This window comes from Salmo salar, chromosome ssa13 (genome assembly GCF_905237065.1).
Source record: "Salmo salar chromosome ssa13, Ssal_v3.1, whole genome shotgun sequence".
In the NCBI taxonomy this organism is placed as follows: Eukaryota; Metazoa; Chordata; class Actinopteri; order Salmoniformes; family Salmonidae; genus Salmo; species Salmo salar.
In genome coordinates this window covers 72,243,242-72,256,176 of record NC_059454.1, presented here as the reverse complement: position 1 = coordinate 72,256,176, position 12,935 = coordinate 72,243,242, and the positions used below count along the sequence as shown (strand labels likewise).

Here is a 12,935-nt window from a genome sequence, read left to right as displayed (position 1 = left end):
AAGACATATTGCATCCTTCAAGGAAGAGATAAGCGGATCAAGAATGGCTTGACAGTCCACACACACAGAACGACTTCAAACAATGCCGTGCTTAAGAACACAACACTCAGAGAGAATGCTCAGGTCACCAGCCCCCCATAAAACATACAAACATTAACCCCAGGCAGGTATGCCCTTTTATTGATGTTCTTGCCTAAGTGGGCCTCGCCAGAGCACACTGACCGGCTCAAAGACCGCTGGCAATTTGTTAAAAATGGTAAGCCAAATGTATTTTTATTAGCATGCTTACAGCATTCCGTAATTGTTACCAGAGAAGTAATTAGCTCATTGTTTGCACCTCGGCGCCAACTGCTGTATGTCTCAGAACGGGAAACAAAAGACATATGTTCCGGTTCTCACATTTCTATTTGTGCACAATTAAACTAAAGTCACCAAACTGTCGAAAGCTGAGAGAAAATGGTATGTAAAAAAGGATGTGAGTGAGAACTATGCACCAAAATAGTTTTTCCTTTTTATGTTCAGGTGAGGAGCGGTGTTGTGTCGAGTGCATTGTACGCCTGAATGAAGTGATAATCAGAGCACTTCAAGCTGGATTGTCTCAGTATCAAATCAGACGATGGAAACAATTGTCTTAGTGTGCGAGTTCTCAGGGAAACAATACCCTTGATAAGGAGATCTGAACTTCGTAAACTTGACACAGCGATCCATCTTCGCGTCTCACAAAAGAGCAGAGGATGTTTGGGGAGTAAAATGACGATTGATTGATGTCATACGCCAAATCAAAATTGATTTACAGCTCCTGCTGCAAACGAGAGCAAGCCATCTGTGACAATGGGGGCAAGAATTATTAAGCAAGGAAGTCTGGTGTGACTTCAATTAAGATGAATTGATGGAAAACCGTTTTGAGGACCGAGTTTAAGGAGAGGGAGAGTGAAAAATCACAAATCAAAATAAACAAAAGGAAAAGGGGGGGCGAGAGAGAGTGAGAAAAAAACTAGAAACCTTACAAAATCCTGATGGCTGGTTTAACAAGAGTAGGATTTGTGGAAAGACCTTGACAAACAAAAGGAAGAATGAGGCAGCAAAGCCCTTTGGCAAGCTGTAAGTAATTAAAAAGGCCTGTAAACGTCTCCAAAAATAAAAGGGCCACTTCAAAACGCGATGGTGGGCGAGCGGCTGTGGCAGGAGGGGAGCTGGGAAAAGACCAGGGGTCTGCGCACCTTGGGGACACTGAGTGATGCACACAAACACAACGTCTTACTGTAGGGGATTTTTCAAAGGCCTTTTGTTGTGGCCCCTCAATCTGGCCATTGTCCCCGGTACAGAAAGCTGATGAAGAGTAGATGGACTTATTAAGGGGACTGCAAGGGGCTGGAGAGAGGGGAGCATGTGTACCGACTCAACCTTATATGCATGGAGGCCAGGGAGGTGTTGGAAACGGGAGGCTTCTGTCCATCTGGAGGGGAGGGATAGAGATGGAGCTGAATCTAACAGAGGACCGGCTCGTCTAAAGCAGAGAGGAACCTGATGGTGTTTCTACCAGACAGACAGAGGGAGACAGAATGACAGTGGTTTATAGGGCTCTATATATTTAGCATACTAGGGAATAGTTGCAACATGCTACGTCTTCGCTATAGGGCTTAAGGAGTTTTGTGTTTAAAACCAAATTAGGCTGGGCAATTGAGAATGCTCAGCCAGGGCTATTGCAATTGTTACGGAATAATCACTATTGTGGCATTTCTATTTGGAAAGCTGAGAACACCTACAGTTGAAGTCGGAAGTTTACATACACCTTAGCCAAATACATTTAAACTCAGTTTTTCACAATTCCTGACATTTAATCCTAGTAAAAATGTTCCTGTCTTAGGTCAGTTAGGATCACCACTTTATTTTTAAGAATGTGAAATGTCAGAATAATAGCAGAGAGAATGATTAATTTCAGCTTTTATTTCTTTCATCACATTCCCAGTGGGTCAGAAGTTTACATATACTCAATTAGTATTTGGTAGCATTGCCTTTACATTGTTTAACTTGGGTCAAACGTTACGGGTAGCCTTCCACAAGCTTCTCACAATAAGTTGGGTGAATTTTGGCCCATTCCTCCTGACAGAGCTGGTATAACGGAGTCAGGTTTCTAGGCCTCTTTGCTCGCACACACTTTTTCAGTTCTGGCCACAAATTTTCTATAGGATGAGGTCAGGGCTTTGTGATGGCCACTCCAATACCTTGACTTTGTTGTCCTGAAGCCATTTTGCCACAACTTTGGAAGTATGCTTGGAGTCATTGTCCATTTGGAAGACCCATTTGTGACCAAGCTTTAACTTTCTGACTGAGGTCTTGAGATGTTGCTTCAACATATCCAAATAATTTTCCATCCTCATGATGCCATCTATTTTGTGAAGTGCACCAGTCCCTCCTGCAGCAAAGCACCCCCACAACATGATGCTGCCACCCCCGTGCTTCATGGTTGGGATGGTGTTCTTCGGCTTGCAAGCCTCCCCCTTTTTCCTCCAAACATGACGATGGACATTATGGCCAAACAGTTCCATTTTTGTTTCATCAGACCAGAGGACATTCCTCCAAAAAGTACGATCTTTGTCCCCATGTGCAGTTGCAAACCGTAGTCTGGCTTTTTTATGACGGTTTTGGAGCAGTGGTTTCTTCCTTGCTGAGCGGCCTTTCAGGTTATGTCGATAAAGGACTCGTTTTACTGTGGATATAGATACTTTTGTACCAGTTTCCTCCAGCATCTTCACAAGGTCCTTTGCTGTTGTTCTGGGATTGATTTGCACTTTTCACACCAAATGACGTTCATCTTTAGGAGACAGAACGCATCTCCTTCCTGAGCGGTATGACAGCTGTGTGGTCCCATGGTGTTTATACTTGTGTACTATTGTTTGTACAGATGAATGTGGTACCTTCAGGCGTTTGGAAATTGCTCCCAAGGATGAACCTGACTTGTGGATTTGGCTGATTTCTTTTGATGTTCCTATGATGTCAAGCAAAGAGGGACTGAGTTTGAAGGTAGGCCTTGAAATACATCCACAAGTACACCTCCAATTCACTCAAATAATGTCAATTAGCCTATCAGAAGCTTCTAAAGCCATGACATCATTTTCTGGAATTTTCCAAGCTGTTTAAAGGAACAGTCAACTTAGTGTATGTAAACTTCTGACCCACTGGAATTGTGATACAGTGAATTATAAGTGAAATAATCTGTCTGTAAACAATTGTTGGAAGAATTCCGTGTATCATGCACAAACTAAATGTCCTAACCAACTTGCCAAAACTATAGTTTGTTAACAAGACATTTGTGGAGTGGTTGAAAAACGAGTTTTAAATGACTCCAACCTAAGTGTATGTAAACTTCCAACTTCAACTGTACACAATGTAATGTTATCTGCCCCAAATAAAAAATAGCATGCACCGTAGCATGACAAATGTGAACACTGCTAACATTCAAAACTACTTTGAATGAAACCACACCCTCCCACCGCAAAAAGTTAATGGCAGAGAGCCACACAATGTTAACATTACCATTAACTTTGTGTTTTTTTATGGAAGCATTTCTTTTTACAGCTACTTAATTTTACAGGCGGCAGAAACTCAGAGTGACCCTTGCTGGTGATTTAGCGCAGCGGCAGTCAGCAGCCTGGCAGCCCATCCTTGGGACTTGTGCTAACAGCCTCCTGTCTCGGTGCTGGTGGCAGGTCCATTAGCCTGGATAAAAAGCAGTTGATTTGGGGGTGGGTGGCGGTGGACGGAGGCGGAAAGCCGAAACGACCAAGCAATTATTACAAGTTCTACTTTCTGACCAAAGGAGCTGTGACCCCTCCACCAGATGTATCTGCACATAAGACCCCCTCGCCCTCCCGCCACCCTCCCTTTCCTCTCCATGTGTGAACTGTGGCAGCTCCCAGTCCCCTCAGGACTCCCTCCCTCCTTATGCGCACACACACACACACACACACACACACACACACACACACACACACACACACACACACACACACACACACACACACACACACACACACACACACACACACACACACACACACACACACACACACACACCTCTCTCAGGACATGAGGGGGTGGTAGTGTATATGTGTGTGTGGGGGGAGGGGGTTAGGGGGGGCTCGTTTGAAACAGACTGACTGTAGTCATTAAGGAAGCTGACATAAAAAAACAACTCTCAAGCCATTTGCTCAGTTAATAAGCGACTTTGTCCAGCAATCAGTTTTGACAACGGCAATAAATAAAAAAATGTATGTAAACAAAACATATGCTGAACACCTCATTTCGGTGCTGGAGTGGTGCGCGGGCTCGTAAATCAGGCAAGTGTTTGAAACGGGAGTAGATTACAGGCCTGTGTTATTGAGCTGTTACAGTGCGCCTCGTATAAACCTGAACTTTTTCACTCGCCAGTGGACCACGCTGGCTCTACATCATAGCCGGGAGTTCTCCTGTCCGGGGACGGCCCTCAAAGCAGGGGTCCCTGCTAGATGACGCCATAATTTTTTTTAAAATGAAACAAGCCTCAGTAACGCCACTAAAACAACAGTATACTCAACTGAACTGCCACAACAACAACAACAACAACAACAGTCTGAGGTTTTGTCATCTGTTTGGTTAAGCGGTTAAATAATCTAATAATAATCTACGCCTTCAGTATGGAAACATTCTGGAAGTGCATTAAAGATAGCAAGTCCTTCAAATCTTTATATTCCTGAATGGAGTCGACAAAGGTCTTCCTACTATTGCACATCGGCCTGTTAATATTAACATTACACGTCAGCTCCTCAAAACAAAGAGCCCAATCAAAAGAAATGAACCAAATACAAAAAGAAACATGACTGCTGCGCTTACGCCTTACAGCTACTTCAAAACATCTCTCCGCCGAAACCCAGGAACATTTCCCTCCTCTATCACCTTTCCAATCCTTTTCTATCCTCCCTTCTCGACGGCAATCTTAAAACAACTTGAGATGATACTTGGCATATAGGCGAGGGGGCAAATGATGGAGAGAACAGAGGAGAGGAAAAGACGAGGCGGCATTGGAAAAGGAGGAGTTAGAGGCACGTGTATAGATTGGGGCAGGGTCACCATAAAATAAATGATAAATTTTAGAGAGTGTTTGTCCACAATGTGCCTGGAAATGGAGAGGCTGAGTGGCCTATCTGGGGGAGCCAGTCCCATTAGTCTCCTCCTCTGGGGGGGGGGCCCCTCACTCGGGGCCCTAAGAAGCACGCACGCCATCCGTCCCATGTGCACACACAGTCAGATTAAGGTATTTGTCAAAAGAGGGGGCCGACAGTGGCAGGGAGAACAGAGAGGGAGGGAGAGAAAGAGGGAGGAAGAAGGGGAGCTCAAGCTGTCTGTCTATTTGCCTCACTAGCTGCTTTTTAATAGAGATCTCAGTCAGGTGTCGACACCGCTCTGCCAAAACATTTGCATAATGATGATTAATCTTAATTGACGGAGTGGCATTTGCACTTTTTTGGGGTTCTTCCACCGAGCTATCATTTAGTGGTGGCTAAGGTTAGCTGTTCCTAGCCTCATATACACAAGGGGAAAAACAACCATCTATGATATTAAAGAAACCAGACATTGTTACATCCAGAGGCTGATATAACAACATGTGGGAGGGGGAGCACTTGTGAACAAAACTGTAATAACGCAAGTGACGGCTAGATGACACATCGGTGGATGATCCTAATGCAGCCATAAGTGGCTACGAGATGCCTCTGGCTCTGCCAGCGCTTTTTATTTTGGTATTCTTTCCCCGAGCTCCAGAGCCGTGCGGTGAGGCGAGGGTCTTTTTTCCACAGGCGTTTCCAGCCCATTAGGACCAGGCGAGCCACGCAGATGACGACCATCAGACAGCGTGAGGGGGAGATTGGAGTGCGATAATACACAGGGATAAATAAAAAAAATAAGTAGAGAGAACAGAGATACAGAGAAACAAACAAAACGAACGCCATCACAGCTCGGGCCCTATTTTAATGGCATTCATAAAAACAAATGCCACATCCATTTCTTATTAACCCAGAGCCGTCCTACACATGTCAATGACTAGCCCCCTTTCCCCCCGCTGCGAGACGTTCATATGAATTCCCAGCCACACTCACACATGCTGCAAGCTACGTGCTAAGCATAGACAAGTAGCAGGCAGGCTGGGAGAGGAGCGGGAGGGAGGAAAAAGAGAGAGAGCCACTGCCTTTCATCCCTGGTACAGAGGCGTTATTTATAATACCCAAAGATTACCACCCCCAAATTTGCCTGGGGGTACAGAGATAGATACAGCAAGACAATATTCTTGAGGTAAAAAGGAAAATATATTAAATTAAATGAATTTACAAGGGAGGGTGGGAGGCTGGGGGGAGGAGGAGCATAATAGCGCGGCATTAAGGGAGATGTCTGTTGAATGCCAAAAGGATATTCATTCATTAATGGCCCAATGTTATCAATTGAATTATTGCCTGTAATATCAGCGTTAGTGGTCGACTCAAAACCACGCGCACGAATCAATTCCCATTCACACTCTGCCATCATTATCACGGTCTATGTCATCATTACAGACCCAAACCCGTGGCTGTAACATGGCTTCTGCTGGGAGATTGGTTAAATAATCACCGTGTTGACTGGCTCGCTGCTGTTCGGTGCCTCTCGTCGTGAAAGAGAGTGGGTCTCGAGCAGCAGTCCCAGACAGTGGAGGTGTATTGGTGGTGGGGGAGAGAGAGACTGCAGGCGTTGAACAATGCTCAATTATGTCGTCCAGGGGAACGCGACACAGCGCTCCTTTCATTATCCCTGGCTGAAGCCTCTTTTCTGTGTAGTCAACAGGCAGAACTGGAGTATTAGCCCCACACATTGGCTCTGTACAGGGCCCCGACTTAGGACCGCCACTCCTAGTAGCCATACCTGGGCAGAGAGACATCGTTTCCGCCTAATCCCAGGTTTTATACCTGTATCTCCGCCAAGCTTAGAAGCTGGGTTCCCCCCTGCCTTTTTCTCTCAAGAATTTACCTTCTGAAGGTACAGTGGGGGAAAAAAGTATTTGATCCCCTGCTGATTTTGTACGTTTGCCCACTGACAAAGAAAGGATCAGTCTATAATTTTAATGGTAGGTTTATTTGAACAGTGAGAGACAGAATAAAAACAAAAATATCCTGAAAAACGCATGTCACAAATGTTATAAATTGATTTGCATTTTAATGAGGGAAATAAGTATTTGACCACCTCTCAATCAGAAAGATTTCTGGCTCCCAGGTGTCTTTTATACAGGTAACGAGCTGAGATTAGGAGCACACTCTTAAAGGGAGTGCTCCTAACCTCAGCTTGTTACCTGTAAAAAAGACACCTGTCCACAGAAGCAATCAATCCATCAGATTCCAAACTCTCCACCATGGCCAAGAGCAAAGAGCTCTCCAAGGATGTCAGGGACAAGATTGTAGACCTACATAAGGCTGGAATGGGCTACAAGACCATCACCAAGCAGCTTGGTGAGAAGGTGACAACATTTGGTGCGATTATTCGCAAATGGAAGAAACACAAAAGAACTGTCAATATCCCTCGGTCTGGGGCTCCATGCAAGATCTCACCTCGTGGAGTTGCAATGATCATGAGAACGTTGAGGAATCAGCCCAGAACTACACGGGAGGATCTTGTCAATGATCTCAAGGCAGCTGGGACCATAGTCACCAAGAAAACAATTGGTAACACACTACGCCGTGAAGGACTGAAATCCTGCAGCGCCCGCAAGGTCCCCCTGCTCAAGAATACATATACATGCCCGTCTGAAGTCTGCCAATGAACATCTGAATGACTCAGAGGACAACTGGTGAAAGTGTTGTGGTCAGATGAGACCAAAATGGAGCTCTTTGACATCAACTCGCTGTGTTTGGAGGAGGAGGAACGCTGCCTATGACCTCAAGAACACCATCTCCACCGTCAAACATGGAGGTGGAAACATACTTTGGGGTGTTTTTCTGCTAAGGGGACAGGACAACTTCACCGCATCAAAAGGACGATGGACGGGGCCATGTACCGTCAAATCTTGGGTGAGAACCTCCTTCCCTCAGCCAGGGCATTGAAAATGGGTCGTGGATGGATATTCCAGCATGACAATGACCCAAAACACACAGCCAAGGCAACAAAGGAGTGGCTCAAGAAGAAGCACATTAAGGTCCTGGAGTGGCCTAGCCAGTCTCCAGACCTTAATCTCATAGAAAATCTGTGGAGGGAGCTGAAGGTTCGAGTTGCCAAACGTCAGCCTCGAAACCTTAATGACTTGGAGAAGATCTGCAAAGAGGAGTGGGACAAAATCCCTCCTGAGATGTGTACAAACCTGGTGGCCAACTACAAGAAACGTCTGACCTCTGTGATTGCCAACAAGGGTTTTGCCACCAAGTACTAAGTCATGTTTTGCAGAGGGGTCAAATACTTATTTCCCTCATTAAAATGCAAATCATTTTCTAACATTTTTGACATGCATTTTTCTGGATTTTTTTGTTATTCTGTCTCTCACTGTTCAAATAAACCTACTATTAAAATTATAGACTGATCATTTCTTTGTAAGTGGGCAAACGTACAAAATCAGCAGGGGATCAAATACTTTTTTCCCCCACTGTATACTATAGGTTGTTCACCCATAAAATTATTATTTCAGTCAATGTTTATATAAATATGTCGTTCAATAGAGAATTGCAACAGAAAAACAATAGTCCAAACCCTATGCATCTACCATGTATGGTTCAAAAGTTTGTTAATTTACTCGGAGAATTTAGCATGATTAGTGAATAGAACGTCATTATGGTGAAAAACTGGTTGCTGTTTAATAGAACTCCGTCACTGCTCTGCGGGCAGAACGGCACAAACGTCAAATGTCAACTGAAAACTGACGATCTAGGTAGTGGCTGCAGGATTGCGTGCGATAACAGGGGCTTTTTAAAAATGAAATCTGCAGAATACAAAACAAAGAATTTAGCCAATATACAATGAATAAAAATATAAACGTAACATGCAATAATTTCAAAGATTTACAGTTCATATAAGGAAATTAGTCAATCGAAAAAAATTCATTAGGCCCTAATCAATGGATTTCACATGACTGGGAATACAGATATGCATCTGTTGGTCACAGATACCTTTAAAAAAAAAAGGTACAGGTGTGGTTCAGAAAACCAGTCAGTATCTGGTGTGACCACCACAGTATCTGGTGTGACCACCACAACTTATCTTTCACAGAGTTGATCAGGCTGTTAATTGTGGCCTGTGGAATGTTGTCCCATTCTTCAATGGCTGTGCGAAGTTGTTGGAGATATTGGCGGGAACTGGAACACACTGTCGTACACGTCGATCCAGAGCATCCCAAACATACTCAATGGGTGACATGTCTGGTGAGTATGCAGGCCATGGAAGAACTGGGACATTTTAAGCTTCCAGGAATTGTGTACAGATCCTTGCGAAATGGGGCTATGCATTATCATGTTGAAACATGAGGTGATGGTGGCGGATGAATGGAGCGGTGGATGAATGACACGACAATGGGCCTTAGGATTTCGTCACGCATCTCTGTGCATTAAAATTGCAATCAATAAAATGCAATTGTGTTCATTGTTCATAGCTTATGCCTGCCCATATCAGTTGAAACCGGGATTCCCAGCGGCCATCGAAGGTGAGAATTTTCTTACTGAAGTTGGTTACAATGCCGAACTGCAGTCTGGTCAAGACCCTGGTGAGGACCACGAGCACGCTGATGAGGTTCCCGAGACGGTTTCTGACAGTTTGTGCAAAATTTCTTTGGTTGTTGAAACACTCAGTTTCATCAGCTGTCTGGGTGGCTGGTTTCAGACAATCCCACAGGTGAATAAGCCGGATGTGGAGGTTCTGGGCTGGCGTGGTTACACATGTTCTGCGGTTGTGAGGCCGGTTGGACGTACTGCCAAATTCTCGAACTACAGTTTATGCGAGAGAAAAGAAAATCACATTTTCTGGCAACAGATCTGGTTAACATTCCTGCAGTCAGCATGCTAATTGCACGCTCCCTCAAAACTTGAGACAACTGTGGCATTGTGTTGTGTGACAAAACTGCACATTTTAGTGGCCTTTTATTGTTCCCAGCACAAGGTGCACCTGTGTAATGATCACACTGTTTAATCATCTTCTTGATATGCCACACCTGTCAGGTGGATGGATTATCTTGGCAAAAGGGAAATGCTAACTAACAGGGATGTAAACAAATTTGCAGACCAAATTTGAGACATTTCTGGGATATTTTATTTCAGATCATGGAACAACACTTTACATGTTGCGTTTATATTTTTGTTCAGTGTATATATACACATTACCAGTCAAAAGTTTGGACACCTACTATACTCATTCAAGGGTTTTTTATTTTTTACCATTTTCTACATTGTAGAATAGTGAAGACATCAAAACTATGAAATACCACATACGGAATCGTGTATTAACCAAAAAAGTGTTAAATCAAAATATATTTTAAAAGTGAAATTCTTCAAAGTAGCCACCCTTTGCCTTGACAGCTATGCACACTCTTTGCATTCTCTCAACCAGCTTCATGAGGTAGTCACCTGGAATGCATTTCAATTAACAGGCGTGCCTTGTTAAAAGTTAATTTATGGAATTTCTTTCCTTCTTAATGCGTTTGAGCCAATCAGTTGTGTTGTGACAAGGTAGGGGTGACATACAGAAGATGGCCCTATTTGTAAAAAGACCAAGTCCTTATAATGGCAAGAACAGCTCAAAGAAGCAAAGAGAAATGACAGTCCATTATTAATTTAAGACATGGTCGGTCAGTCAATACAGAACATTTCTAGAACTTTCAAAGTTTCTTCCAGTGCAGTCGCAAAAACCATCAAGCGCTGTGAGGAAGCTGGCTCTCATGAGGACCACTACAGGAAAGGAAGACCCAGAGTTTCCTCTGCTGCAGAGGATAAGTTCATTAGAGTTACCAGCCTTAGAAATCGCAGCCCAAATAAATCCTTCAGAGTTCAAGTAACAGACACATCTCAACATCAACTGTTAAGAAGAGACAGCGTCAATCAGGGCTTCAAGGTCGAATTGCTGCAAAGAAACCACTACTAACGGACACCAATAATAAGAGACTTGCTTGGGCCAAGAAACACAAGCAATTGACATTAGACCAGTGGACATCTGTCCTGAGGTCTGATGAGTCCAAATTTGAGATTTTTTTGTTCCATTCGCTGTGTCTTAGTGAGACGCAGAGTAGGTGAGTGGATGATCGGCGCATGTGTGGTTCCCACCGTGAAGCATGGAGGAGGTGGTGTGATGGTGTGGGGATGCTTTGCTGGTGACACCGTCTGTGATTTGTTTAGAATTAAAAAAAGGCACACTTAACCAGCATGGCTACCACAGCATTCTGCAGTGATACGCCATCCCATCTGGTTTGCGCTTAGCGGGACTATCATTAGTTTTTAAATAGGACAATGACCCAACACACCTCCAGGCTGTGTAAGGGCGGAGAGTGATGGAGTGCTGTGTCAGATGATCTGGCCTCCACAATCACCCAACCTCAACCCAATTGAGATGTTTTGGGTTGAGTTGGACCACAGAGTTGTTCTGGGATTGATATGCACTTTTCGCAACAAAGTACGTTCATCTCCAGGAGACAGAACTCGTCTCCTTCCTGAGCGGTATGACGGCTGCGTGGTCCCATGGTGTTTATACTTGTGTACTATTGTTTGTACAGATGGTACCTTCAGGCGTTTGGAAATTGCTCCCAAGGATGAACCAGACTTGTGGAGGTCTACAACTTGTTTTCTGAGGTCTTGGCTGATTTCTTTTGATTTTCCCATGATGTCAAGCAAAGAGGCACTGAGTTTGAAGGTAGACCTTGAAATACATCCACAGGTACACCTCAAATTCACTCAAATGATGTCAATTAGCTTTTCAGAAGCTTCTAAAGCCATGACATCCTTTTCTGTAATTTTCCAAGCTGTTTAAAGGCACAGTCAACTTAGGTGTATGTAAACTTCTGACCCACTGGAATTGTGATACAATGAATTATAAGTGAGATAATCTGTCTGTAAACAATTGTTGGAAAAATTACTTGTGTCATGCACAAAGTAGATGTCCTAACCGACTTGCCAAAACTATAGTTTGTTAACAAGAAATTTGTGGAGTGGATGAAAAACGAGTTTTAATGACTCCAACCTAAGTGTATGTAAACTTCCAACTTCAACTGTATATCCTCCCCAAAGAAAATCGGTTCCAATTTTCATGGTGTGATTCATTCCCTTTATGTCGCCATAGAAACGGCCCCTCAACGTTGATTGACCAGGGTTAGAGCAATAGAAAGCCACCTATCTGGTGACAAAAGTGACGTGGGTATCAAGTTGATTTTGATTGGTCCAAAGAGCGGAAACACCTCCAAAATGTTACCACCTCCCAACGCAGAAAATGGAGATACAACCAACAGCTGAGCGGTCTAAACTAGCAATGGTCACAACAAACTAACGTTCTTATTTAATCAACACTGTTAAGTACAAGCATATTAAGGTTGTAATATTGTAGAGAACAATCTAATGATTCATTGTATGTGATTCATAATGATTTAGGGCAGTCTCTTGAATTGAACCGTATTTTACCACATTCTAGAGCAGTGAGTGAACACCCTATATATTATTTATTTTTGTATTTTATTTAACCTTTATTTAACTAGGCAAATCAGTTAAGAAAAAAAATCTTATTTACAATGACGGCCTACCAAAAGGCAAAAGGCCTCCTGCGGGGGTCGGGGGGCCTGGAATATATATTTTTAAAAAATGAAATAAATAAATAAATAAATAAAATATAAATATAGGACAAAAAACATCACAACAAGAGAGACAACACTACATAAAGAGAGACCTAGGACAACAACATAGCAAGGCAGCAATACATGACAA

The 12,935-nt window shown here is 43.5% G+C and overlaps 1 protein-coding gene across 2 annotated transcripts in view; it reads right to left on the bottom strand.

The window, feature by feature from the left end:
* The window catches only part of LOC106567727 (zinc finger and BTB domain-containing protein 16-A), a 127,369-nt gene that overhangs the window by 75,684 nt on the left and 38,750 nt on the right, over positions 1–12,935 (bottom strand). The gene's annotated exons all lie outside the window — the stretch shown is intronic.